Below are 13,617 nucleotides of genomic sequence, written 5' to 3'. Positions count from 1 at the left end.
CTTTGCTTCCCACTATACTATACACTTATTCATTTTTGTCTTTCTGCATTTATCCTAAGTGCTTGTATAAAGTGGCCCACAAGTGTTTGAGGAATTGGATTGTATCATAGTGAGAGACAAAATGGCTCAGGCAATAAAAAGTAATAGACAACAGGGGGGTGAGGGCATGAGTGGGGAGGTTGGGGGGTAATGGGGGGATAAGAACATATATGTAATACCTTAATCAATAAAGAAATTTTAAAAAAGTAATAGTTTAAAGGGAAATGGAAATCCATGAGTCTTGGGAGATAAAAAGAGGAAACATTTAATTCAGTAGAATTTTAGGACTAGAATAGAGATAATCATGAACACTTTAGGAAACAAAAGCAGAAGCCCATAAAAACTAGGAGCATGTGTTCAGCTCTGTCTTAAATTAGCCATTGAAAACCTTGGGCCAGACCTTTCTACTCTGGGCCACAATTTCCTCAACTTGTAAAGTTGTGGTTGTAGTAACTTACAGATTTTTATAACTCTCTGCACTCTCTTTTGGAGAGAGTTCCAGGTGGAGGGAACAGCATGAGCAAAGCATTTGAGTTGGGAAGGAGTAGAAGCAGGAGAGGGGATGGAGGCAGGTTTCAGAGGGCCATTTTTGCTAAGATAAGGAGCTTGGTCTATATCCCATAGAAGGTCTTGTGCCAGGGAATGCCATCTGGGGAGCAGGAGTGAAGGACCAGAGAGGGTCATATGGGGAAGGGGATGTTACAGAGCTGGTCATTGCCACAGGCATCTGGTTGCTGGATCTTCTTAGGAGAAGTCTTATGAAATGCATCTCAGCACAGTATCCCTGGAGGATAAAGGGGAGAAGCTTTTATCCACGTCTTTCCTCTCTTTAAATAAAAGCAGCCCCACTTTTTAGACTGTGCATGTCTGACTGCCAGGCAGGTTCCTGTGGATGCCACGGGAGGCAGCACTGGAGGAGGCTGGGCTAGAGAGGCCCTATTAGGTTGCCCTGGTATGAAGTGGGCTGGATTCTTCATGGAATTGGCTACCAAAGCAGTGGCAGGCATACAAGATGAGATTGAGAGGATTGCAAGTAGGGCATAAAAGATGGCGGATACAGAGAGCTATTGAGGAATTTTTAACAAAAGAACTAACTAATCAAATTTATAAAATGGTGTGCCAGGAAATGTTTAGCAGCCAGCTCTCCAGAAAAATAAATAAATATAAATTAAAAATATATATATATATCCTATATAAAAAAAGAGGTGATATGCAAATTAGGCTGGGACACCATAATGGGTCAACCAGACAGGAGGAGGTTACACGTGCAGTGTCGGGGGCGGGGGAGCAGGGGCCTCCCCACACCTGGGCTGGGGGAGCGCCTGATCAGCAGCAGCTGTGGCTGCTTCAAGGGTGGGAGAAGGAGGCAGGGCCAGACCAGCAGCGGCCACAGCTGCCGTGGGGCCCGGGGAGCAAGGCAGGGCTGTACCAGGAGGCTGCGGGACTTGGGAAGAAAGGCAGGGCCAGACCAGCAGGCTGCGGGGTCCAGGGAGTGAGGCAGGGAAGGACCAGTAGGCTGCGGGGCCTAGGGAGCGAGGCAGGGCCAGACCAGCAGGCTGCGGGGTCCAGGGAGTGAGGCAGGGAAGGACCAGTAGGCTGCGGGGCCTAGGGAGCGAGGCAGGGCTGTACCAGCAGGCTGTGGGACCTGGGGAGTGAGGCAGAGCCAGACCAGCCGGCTGCGAGGCCCAAGGAGTGAGGCAGGGCCAGACCATCAGGGGCCGCAGGGGCTGCTGCGCTGTGGGCACAGGTCAGGGCTCATGCAGGAGGCAACCAATCGATGTGTCCCTCTCACAATGTTTCCCTTTGTCTTTCCCTCTCTTCCATGCTCTCTAAAAATCAAGGGGAAAATATCCCAAGGCAACTCGAGGGTGGGCGGTGCCATGCAATTTTGAATTGCGTGCTGGGCTCCTAGTATACTAATAAAAGGGTAATATGCTAATTAGACTGGAAGACCTTCCGGGAGACCTTCCAGATGTCCTTCCAGACAAAGCCATAGTGGCAGGGCTGAGGCAGAGGCAGTTAGGGGCAATCAAGCTGGCAAGGGAGGGCAGTTGGAAGTGAGCAGGCCAGTGGGGGTGGAGGCAGTTGGGGGCGAGCAGGCTGGCAGGGGGGCAGTTGGGGGTGAGCAGGCCAACGGGGGCAGTTGGGGGTGAGCAGGCCAGCAGGGGGGGCAGTTGGGGGTGAGCAGGCCGGCATGTGGGGGCAGTTGGGGGTGATCAGGCCTGAAGGGGGGACAGTTGGGGGCAATCAGGCCAGCAGGCAGAATGGTTAGGTGAGATCAGACAGGCAGGCAGGTGAGTGGTTAGGAGCCAGCGGTCCCGGATTGCAAGAGGGATGTCCGACTGCCGGTTTAGGCCCGATGTGGGATCGGGCCTAAACCAGCAGTTGGACACCCCCCAAGGGGTCCCAGATTGGAGAGGGTGCAGGCCTGGCTGAGGGAACCCCCCTGCCGCTGTGCATGAATTTTGTGCAATGGGCCACTAGTGTGTGTGTGTGTGTGTGTGTGAATATATATAATATATATATATATATATATATATATATATATATTAAAAGGGTAATGTGAAAATTAACTGTCACTCTGTCACAAAGATGGTGGCGCCCATAGCGGCTGGGCACTGGACACTGGCGGCGTTGCCCTGGCGACGCAGGCGGGCAGGCCTCTGGCCAGAAGCTGGCTGGGTCGCGGGATGCTGGCATCATTGCAGGCTGGGATGAGGGACCCCCCCTCCCCCGTGCACGAATTCCGTGCACCGGGCCTCTAGTATATTTATCAATGTTGTTTTGTTATAAGGTTGATGAGAAAAATAAAATTGATCCCTGGCCAGGCCACTGTCTGTGGGGAGTTTTCACGGTTTCCCCATCTCTATGTGGGGTTTCTCCCTGTGCTCTAGTTTCTTCCACATCCCAGGGCTGTGTATGTGGGGTGAACTGGTGTGTCCACATTGTTCCAGTCTGAGAGAGAGTGTGGGTATGTGTGAGTGGTCCTTCGATGGAAGGGTGGGTCCCGCCTTGTGCCCTGATCTGCCAAGAAAGGTTCTGGACCACCCTTGACCCTGAAGTAGAATAAGCAGGGTGGAATAGAATTTTCTTACTTGGTTATATTAATCTTTCTTAAATGTATGTATAGCTCACATTTATTTCAGTGTTTAATAGTAGGAGTGTTTGGCTCTTTATTTAGAAGTGCGGTGGTGTTATGTGGCTAGAAACATGCCGTAGGAACTTGATCTTGTTTATATCAATCAGCTTCTGGTAAAATTGAATTCATTATATGTTGTTTCACTTGAAGTTGCAGTGTCCAGGAAACTACTGATGACATTGAGGACACCATATATGTATGTCTATTATACATTTTACTGATATAAAGGATGTGTAGCACACAGTTTACAAATAATAATAAAAGATGCAATACTCTATTGTAAAGTCCATATAATTAATTGGTTCTAATAGGTTTCTGTGGGGTTTTTTTGTGTGTTTTTTCTGAACCCTTGTATTCCTAGCCAACCTGTGGTTACAATGGACAGATGAAGGTAGTTGATGCTGTCTTATTACAGTGTGGCGTGAGATGAAAGTGAAACAATGAAGGTGCATCCCAGCACTGCACTTGTTCACTAAGCATCTTCTTTCTGGATTGGGTAGTACTAGAAGAATATTCCCTTATTTTGTTTTATTCACAACCATAGCCACTATAGGCACCACACCTTCTATTTATTAAGATGTTTTCCATCACTTTGGTAAGCCTAGACCATCAACAAAACAAAAATCAAGCTATGATTTCTATGTGAAAGTCCTCTCATTAGGGCTGATTTCAAGTTACAGGGAATCGGGAAGAGAGGCGTGGTAGCACAACATTACACAGTATTTCCTCTTACAAGTAAAATAGACATAAGTAACCATAAGCATAGATGTTACGAAAATGTACTGAAGTAATAAAGAAGTGACTAATTTTGAGTATTTATGACATTTGGTTTTAATATAACATTTCATTATACGTTTATATAGTTTCATTTTAAATGATTTCTATATTCAACAACTGATTCATGAAATTCCTAAAAATTTACCAGTCAGTACATTTTTACTGAGAGGAGCCAGCCCCGCACACTACTGGACTTATATTTCAGGAAGGTCACCGCTAGCAATCTGTAGAAATGTTTGCAAGGGAGTGGTCAGGAGGCAGGAAAGAAGCACCTGAGCTATGTTAGGGCTGAACAGTAGGAGACAGACAGAAACTGTCTTCAGGCCCTGCCAGCATTAGGGTTGAAATGAAGTCAGGTTAATAGAGATAATAATGCACATTTCACTGGTTTGTGTTCTAATGTGGATATGTAGGACCTTTAATAGAAGTCTCCTCCAAATGCTCTTGGAGACTCTGAGATATCTTACCTGTGCTTGAAGAGCCCACCCCCTTTGCTGTCTGTCTTCCGCTTTGGCTTCCGTGTTGGTGACCACAGGCCAAAGGGATTTGAAGGTGAGGCCCCACCTGCCATAGCTGCAGGTGCCTTTCTGGGGAATCCGATTTGTGCCAAGGAAGCCACTTGCCAGGCCTTGCTCTTCCAAGTTTGCAAATCTGGGGCATGGAGCTCCAGAAGGAAGTTGGAACCTACCGTATGCCCCACAGAAATTTGTCTCTTGGCGCTTGAAGTTGCTGCATTTGTTTTTCCGTGACTCACAGAGGCAAAGAGGAAGACAGCCATTGACATTTCTTCCTGCAGCAGCCTCAGCTGGTCTAGAGCTGAGAAACAGCCCCCTTTCCCTCTCCTGGCTTGGCCCCTGGAAATCACAGAGGTCTCTCTGTCTGGAGCTCCCCTTCTCCCCTTGCAGATCAGCCGTGCAGATGAATGCCCGAGGGCCAGGAGTCCCTGGTCCATCTGCACTCCCAGAGTGAATGAATTTCATTTGGGGCTCACCTAACCCCCACTACTCTTAGTAAAAAAAGAAGAGGGAGTAGGTAGAAGGGTAGACGTGACCTCTGGGTGCTTGGTGGAGCCAGTAACTGAGGTATGGAATATGGAGGATGGCACATGTGTGGCTGGGCTATGGGAAAGGGAAAGAGGATGGAATTGAGATGGGAGGCAGAGAAATTTAATCATGTTCCATTTTGAACTGGATAGGTGTCTGTGGGACACAGTTCAATGGGTTCTGGGCATTCAGGACAAAGAGGGGAGAGGGCTTGAGAGTCATCAAGTTGGTGAAACCATGAATGTCTATGAGACTCCCTCCCCAGGAGGACTTAGAATGAGAGTCAACAGGTAGTCTTGCTAGAGCTCAGACCCCAAAGAACACCAGTGTTTAAGGGATGGTGTCGGGGTTAGGAGCCCAGGAACCAGACAGAGAGGAATGTCCAGGGAACTCTGAAAGGAAGGAAACAGCACAAACAAAGGAGCTGAGGCACAACATTGTAGCTCATACTGGGAACAGTTTGGCCCATTGTGTTCACACTTACAGTTTCCCAAGTTTATCTACTCAGAGCTATGATTATGTTAACTTCGCCTTCCTTCCTCCCTCTAAAAACAGGAGTCAAAGACACTGCAGTATCATAAATGACCCAGGGTTAGAAAGTCATCTGACCCTTGCACCATGGTAATACTCTAATCCAGCCTTTTATAGTTGGTCTGAGGAGAAAGCAAGTTTGCTTTAAGCTAAAGGTATGGGAAATGTCAACTTTTTACTGTTTGATTTTTTTTTTTAAGTTTACCTTTATTGTTGAAAGTATTACAGATGACCTCCTTCTCCCCCTCCCCAAATGATCCCCTCCACTCTGCTGATGTTTCTTGTTGTGTTTTCCATTTTAGTCACTGCATTTCCCCCTTGGTCACGGGCCTGATGTTATTTGCTCTCATAGTTGCCAGTTGCCTGATGCATCAGGCAGTTTTTCACCGTGATGTAGTGACACAGTGGAGCTCAAACTGGCAAGGGTACTGCACAAGGGTGTGCCACTCTTGGTGAATATGTTCATGCACACTCAGAAAGCCCAGTGCTACTGAATTGAATTATAGGCTTTGTAATGACCATGTAGTTTGCATTCAGCAATATGTCTATATATTCTATATATATAAAAGGCTAAGTGACCAACCGACATCCATCCGACTGTCTGACAGACCGACCAACCGACCGGCTGGTACATATGATGCACACTGGCAATTTAAAAATAAACGTTGATTCATGCATGTGTGATACATATAAAGCTTTTGCTGGCACCAATCGCATCCATGTGTTTCGATCTATTATTGTCGATCATGAATTTGGTTGACACTTCTATTATATAGAAAGGGCGAATAGCAATATTAAAATATTTCTTCTAATTAATTTCATTTCAATGTGCACAAATCCATGCACTGGGCCACTAGTATATATATATTCTAACACTTCTATATATATACCCCAGACATAGTCAAGGGTTGTTGGTTTGGGAGGAATGAGATGACTTCAACATGAAAAGACTGAGCCTATCTGAAGAGATAGTGGAGTGAATTTCCTACAGTACAAATTTGTCGAATAAGTGGATTTGGATGTGACCACAGTCTTGCCATATGAAATTCTATTCCATGGGAATTAAAGTTAGTGGCTTTGTGGAGGCATTTATCACAGACTAAAAACTTTTCTCAGAGTCTTTTGCCAAAGCATAGAAGCATGGAGAAATAAAGATGGGCTTTTACTGTGACTGTCTGCTCTAATCCTCTTAAGCACTTTATGTGTCATAATGGTGAAATGAAATATAGCCATTTCTTAAAATGTGGCAACTTAGATGTGTTAATCTACTGCTAAGAGAATAGGAAAACTAGAGAAAACAGTCCTTATATCAGCTAGGTTTTGTGTCTAGCTCCCAGGATCAGAGCCCCCCAGGTAGTGGCTTTATTTATCATGGAAGAGCAGCCTGAAGGAGGCAGTGGTGAGCTGGCATGGTAGCTGCAGGAATCACCAGGCTCTCACCAGATCTCTAGTCTGCCATCTCCAGGACATCTCCTTGCCCAGGACGGCTGCTGGAGTTCCAGACATTATATTTGCATTATAGGCAGAAAATGAAGAGGGAAGAAGAGCATGCCAGCTCCCTTTAAAGGACCTGTCTCCAAATTCTAACACTTCTACTTACATCCCATTGGCCAGAGCGTAGCTATATAGCCATACCTTAAGTATATAGCTAGGCATTTTTAATTCATTCAATATCTCTATCTATATTATTATAAATCTCAGTTTTTGAAAAATGAACTAACCCACAATCTTCTGTTTTCCTAGTCAATATTGCAAAAGACTAGAAGAGAGCTCATATAAGAGTGAGTTTCCTTAGTGTTTTTATGGATGTTCCATGCCACAATGTCTTTCTCTGTTTTCTCACCAGTAATAACTATAACATGAGTCAGCCAGGGTTTTTACCATAGAGGCAGTGCCAGTAGGTTATATAGATTAAAGGATTAATCTATTAAGGAATTGGCTTAACTCAATTGTGGGGCTGGCTAAGAATGCTTGAAATTTGTAAGGCAAACAGTCAAGAAATAAATATCCTGGGCAGGCTGGAACCCCAAGGGCAGGAATAAAGCTTGGAGTTTCTGAATGTAAAGAGGGCCTAAGCCCCTTTTTAAAGCTTTTAACTAATTACATCAGTCCCATTCAGTATAATTTCCCTTTGGACTTATGAAAGTGAACTGATTACATCTGCAAATTTCCTTCAAAACAACAGTAGATTAGTATTGGATTGAACAACTGGGAAAGGTTGTGTGTAGGCTGCAGAATGGCCTCCCTTTACTCCAACTCTCAGGAGAGAATATTCCTGGCAGTCAACCCTAACAGGAAACAGGCAAGAGGGAATTCTGGGGGATGTAGTTCAGCCCAGCCACGTTGACACCTCACAAAGCCATCATATAATAGTATGAGTTGTCACCTAGAGAAATAGAGTAAAAACAAATCAGTGTTTCTTTTTTTAAGGTATAAATTATTTATATTTTATTTCAATATCACTGTAAAAGTATCTAACTACAATATTCTAACTATAGTAGCAGTCTGCAAAATACAACTTTATTATTCTTTAAAGAGTATTTTGTGTTTTTTTTTAAGTGAGCATCAATCAAAATTTATTTAATTCACTAATGAGGTAACCAGCACAATTTTTTTGAAAGACAGTATATACAGATAAAGAATGAATGGTGAAAAAATGTTAGTAGGTTAGAGGCAAAACTGGTTAGTGTCTGACAGGTAAAAATCTTTGGGTATTTACTTAGTTGTTTTTTTTTCCCCCATTATAGTTCACATTCAATATTATTCTGTATTAGTTTCAGTTTTACAACATAGTGGTTAGATAATCATATACTTTACAGAGTGATCTCCCTAATATTTCATACCCCCCCAGCCCATATATAGCTATTACAATATTATTTTTTTTCCTCCATTGACCTCTCTCCAGACACTCCCAACCCCCAGCACATGCCCTCACCCCCTACTGACTGTGTCCATTGGTAATGCTTATATGCATGCATATAAAGTCCTTTGGTTGATCTCTTACTCTCCCATTTCCCCCCCTCTGTCCCCCCCCCCCCCCCCCCCGCCCCGGCCCCACCTTCCCTCTGAGATTCGACAGTCAGTTCAGTGCTTCTCTGTCTCTGGATCTACTATTGTTCATCAGTTTATGTTGTTCACTATATTCCACAAATGAGTGAGATCATGTGATATTTATCTTTCTCCGATTGGCTATTTCACTTAGCATAATGCTCTCCAGATCCATCCATGCTGTTGCAAATGGTAAGAGTTCCTTCCTTATTATAGCAGCATAGTATTCCATTGTGTAGATGTACCACTGTTTTTTAATCCATTCACCTGCTGATGGGCACTTAGGCTGTTTCTAAATCTTAGCTATGGTAAATTGTGCTGCTATGAACATAGGGGTGCATATGTCCTTTCTGATTGGTGTTTCTGATTTCTTGGGATATATTCTTAGAAGTGGGATTACTGGGTCAAATGGGAGTTCCATTTTTAGTTTTTTGAGGAAACTCCATACTGTTTTCCACAGTGGCTGCACCAGTCTGCATTCCCACCAGGAGTGCATGAGGTTCCTTTTTCTCACATCCTCGCCAGCACTTGTCGTTTGTTGATTTGTTGATGATAGCCATTCTGACAGGTGTGAGATGGTACCTCATTGTCATTTTGATTTGCAGCTCTCAGATGATTAGTGACTTTGAGCATGTTTTCATATGTCTTGGCCTTCTGTATGTCCTCTTTTGAAAAGATTCTATTTAGGTCCGTTGACCATTTTTTTGATTGGGTTGTTTATCTTCCTTTTGTTAAGTTGTATGAGTTGCCTGTAAATTTTGGAGATTAAACCCTTATCGGAGATAACATTGGCAAATATGTTCTCCCATGCAGTGGGCTTTCTTGTTGTTTTGTAGATGGTTTCTTTTGCTGTGCAGAAGCTTTTTATTTTGATGTAGTCCCATTTGTTTACTTTCTCCTTAGTTTCCATTGCCCTAGGAGCTGTATCAGTAAGATATTGCTATGAAAAATGTCTGATATTTTGCTGCCTGTGGTTTGCTCTAAGGTTTTTATGGTTTCCCGTCTTAAGTTTAAGTCTAAAGAGTAATTTTTTAGAACAATTGAAACATATAATACAATCACACATCAAGTGCTTAATATTTATTTTGCATTGAAATGTATATTGCTGATATTATATAATGAAAAGTTGTGCAACAGAGGGAAGTAGATAAGTAAACAATAAGTGAGAAATTTTAAGTTATTTTTATAGTATTGAAAACCTGAGAAAAGTTAAGAAAATAAACTGATAAGACGTCAAAAATTTTGACTTATTTCCTGGATAGCTTTCCTATGACTGCTCTCACAAACTACCAGAAACTTCATGGTTTAAAACAACAGAAATTTATTCTCTCTCAGTTCAGAGGCCAGAAGTCCAAAGTCACTTTCATTGGACTGCGAGCAAGGTGTTAGCAGGACTGCACTCCCTCTGGAGGATCTAGGGGAGAATCCTTTCCTTGTTTCTCCCAGCTTCTGGTGGCTGCAATCAACATTAAATCAGTGTTCCTTTATGTCTGATATTCTGGCAGGTGGTGCCCTGATGCTATGATTGGTAGCTGAAATGAAAACCTGGTATTAATTATGCATTTTAACTATTTTTTTTTCTGCTTTGTTTCCCTCCCTGTTGATCAAAGGTAGCTAAGACTTTATTTTTGATGCTTTAAAAAAAATACAAGTTTTTATTGATTTTTAAAGAGAGAAACATCACATCGATCGACTGCCTCCCACATGCCCCCTACTGGGGATCAAGCCCACAACCTGGGCATGTGCCCTAACCTGAATTGAACCAGTGACCTCTTGGTACATGGGATGATGCTCAATCCACTGAGCCACAATGGCTGGGCTATTTTTGATGTTTTTATTAGCTAAAGAACTTTAAGGCTCATCAGCCATCGTGAACTCATCAAAGTTAACAGAATTTAAAATGTGCTCTCAAATCTAATAGTAAGATGCCCATTTTATATATTTTTTAATAGCACAGTTGTTTTTTTCTTATTTGTACCCATTTTCTGTTGTTTATACAGAGATACTAATGCACCCTTTCATTCTTTTCTTTTTTTTCACAGTAGGTGTTTATTATTATTTTAAATCTTTATTGTTGAGCTCATTACAGATATAACTCTCCCCCATCCCCCATTGCCTACCTCCACCCGGTTCCCGCCTGTCCCCAAGCCTTTGCCACCCTTTTGTCTGTGTCTATAGGTAATGCATATATGCATATAAGATCTTTGTTTAACCTCTTCCCACCCGCCATCCCCTTCCCTCTGAGAATTGTCAATCTTTCCCTGCCCTTGATTCTATTTTATTCACCAGTTTATTCTGTTCATTAGATTTCTTATTAGTTTATTTTTATTTTAAATTCAATTGTTGATAGGTATGTATTTGTTGCCATTTTGTTATTTATATTTTTTATCTTTTTCTTTTTCTTCTTCTTCCTCTTCTTAAGAATACCCTTCAACATTTCATTATACTGGTTTGGTGGTGATGAACTCCTTTAGCTTTTTCTTATCTGTGAAGCTCTTTATCTGACCTTCAATTCTAAATGATAGCTTTGCTGGGTAGAGTAATCTTGGTTGTAGGTTCTTGCTATTCATCACTTTGAATATTTCTTGCCACTCCCTTCTGACCTGCATAGTTTCTGTTGAGAAATCACTGCCAGTTGTGTGGGCATTCCCTTGTAGGTAACTAACTGCTTTTCTTTTGCAGCTTTTAAGATTTTTTTTTTTGTCTTTAGCCCTTGGCATTTTAATTATGATGTGGTCTTCTTTGGGTTCCTCTTATTTGGGACTCTCTGTGCTTCCTGGATTTGTAAGTCTTGGTGTGGTCTTCTTTGGGTTCCTCTTATTTGGGACTCTCTGTGCTTCCTGGATTTGTAAGTCTATTTCTTTCACCAGGTAGGGGAAGTTTTCTGTCATTATTTCTTCAGATAGGTTTTCAATATCTTGCTCTTTCTCTTCTTCTGGCTCCGCATAATGTGAATGCTTGAAGTTGTCCCAGAGGCTCTTTACACTATCTTCATATTTTTGGATTCTTTTTTTCTTTTTGCTCTTCTGGTTGGTTGTTTTTTGCTTCCTTATATTTAAAATTGTTGATTTGATTCTCAGAATCCTCTACTCTACTGTTAAATCCCTGTATATTATTCTTTATTTCAGTTAGTGTATGCTTAATTTCTGACTGGTCTTTTTCCATTTTTTTTTTTTGGAGGTTTCTAGAAGATTCTTGAGTAATCTTATAACCATGGTTTTGATCTCTCTATCTAATAGTTTGCTTTCTTCCATTTCTTTTATTTGTGACAGGTTTCTTTGTCTCTGCATTTTGGCTTCCTCCCTGTTTTGAGTATAGCTGCTATGTCTCCTGGAGTTGGTAGAGTGGCCTTATGTAGTAGGTGTTCTATAGGGCCCAGTTGCTCAGCCTCCCCAGTCACCTGAGCTGAGAGCTCTAGGTGTACCCCTTTGTGGGCTATGTGCACAGTCTTATTGTAGTTGAGACTTGATTGCTGTTGGTGTCACTGGGAGGAATTGATCTCCAGGCCAATCCCCTTGAGTGTGTCACTTATGCATGTGTAGAGTTGTAACTTGGTATGGTCTGACACTGACCACTGGGTACACTGGCTCTTGAGTCTCCAGGGAGGTGCAAAGTCAACCACTACCTGGGGCCACTACAGAGAGATCTTCAGATTCCTTTTCTTTGTATTGGGTTTGCAAGTGCTCACATGAGGCCTGGCTATGAAGTAAAGCAGGCTGATACTGGTGCTAGGTCTTGGGCCTTTTATTGATAGGTTTGGGGCTCCCTGACCCAGCTGCAGCTTGTTTGAGAGATTTTAGCCTGATCAAGGACAGGCCATTCACATGCAAAAGCCGCTGCACACAGCTTATGTAGGGTTGTAAATTGGTTGAGGTGGCGACTTAAGAAATCACCAGGGTAGAGCAAACAAAAATGGCTATAGTCAGCCCTGCAACCAGAGAGGTCCCAGGACAGAAACAATGATCTCTGTGAGCACCTCTGTCTGGGAGAAAGCCAACCCTGAGTTGTGTCCGGATGTCAGACAATCCAATTCCTCCTCATATGTGTCTGTGTTCCCCATAGTTTAGCCCTGGTGCTGGAACTCAGAGGAAGTGGGACCTTGTAAGATCAGTTCATGGTGCCAACCTTTTAAGAGGAGCAGCTGGGTCTTCAGCAGCCTCTGTGTCATTGAGCTCCAATCTGCACTGGTTTTTCCAGCACATAGTTCTTACTGCCTGTAGGGACTTCTTTTCCAAGCTCTGGGACCCTGGGCTTGGAGTCTGTTGTGGGTCTGGGACCTCTTGCTCCTCCAGGCGGCCTCTGCAGAGATGATCTCCCTCCCGATTAAAAAGCGGCACACGTGGGTGCCAGACCAGCCTGTTCTGCGCCTCTGCACCTCCTACCAGTCTCAGTGTGCTTTCTTCTTTACTTCTTTAGTTGTAACACTTCTATTTAGCCAGCTTTCCAGTAGTTCTGGATGATGGTTGATCTGTATTTTAGTTTTAATTTTGATGTGGTTGTGGGAAGCGGCAAGTACAGGCATTTACCTACGCCAGCATCTTCCTTTTTCCACCCTTTCATTTTTTATTCAAACCAATAATGGCTTTTGTAATTAAAGCAAAAATTCATAGCATTGTAGATCTGATTTTCTGACAAGACTCAGATACTCATTAATTTTTTATTGAGACTCCTCTATTCTTTTATAAAAACTAACAGCTTTATTGAGATATGATTCACATTCCATAAATTATACACCCTTTTAGAATATACAATTCAGTAATGTTTAATATACTTTCAACGTGTCTCAGTCAACACTAATTCCAGAACCTTTATATTCTTTATATTAAATATAGGGTGTGAATGTATTAAGACAGGTGAAGAATTTGAAAAACTCAGGTCTGTTGCCTGATTTACATTTATTTGAAAAGAGAAACTGGTGACTTTTGGAAAGGGCAGAATTGCAAACGTTTGGTCATAATTCTGTGAGGAGAATACACATAAGATCTTTATTATGGGATTTCTAACACTTTTAAGTATATTATTCCCTCAGATGTAATTCAA

Source organism: Eptesicus fuscus, chromosome 3 (assembly GCF_027574615.1).
Source record: "Eptesicus fuscus isolate TK198812 chromosome 3, DD_ASM_mEF_20220401, whole genome shotgun sequence".
Classification (NCBI taxonomy): Eukaryota; Metazoa; Chordata; class Mammalia; order Chiroptera; family Vespertilionidae; genus Eptesicus; species Eptesicus fuscus.
This window is presented reverse-complemented; position numbering follows the sequence as displayed.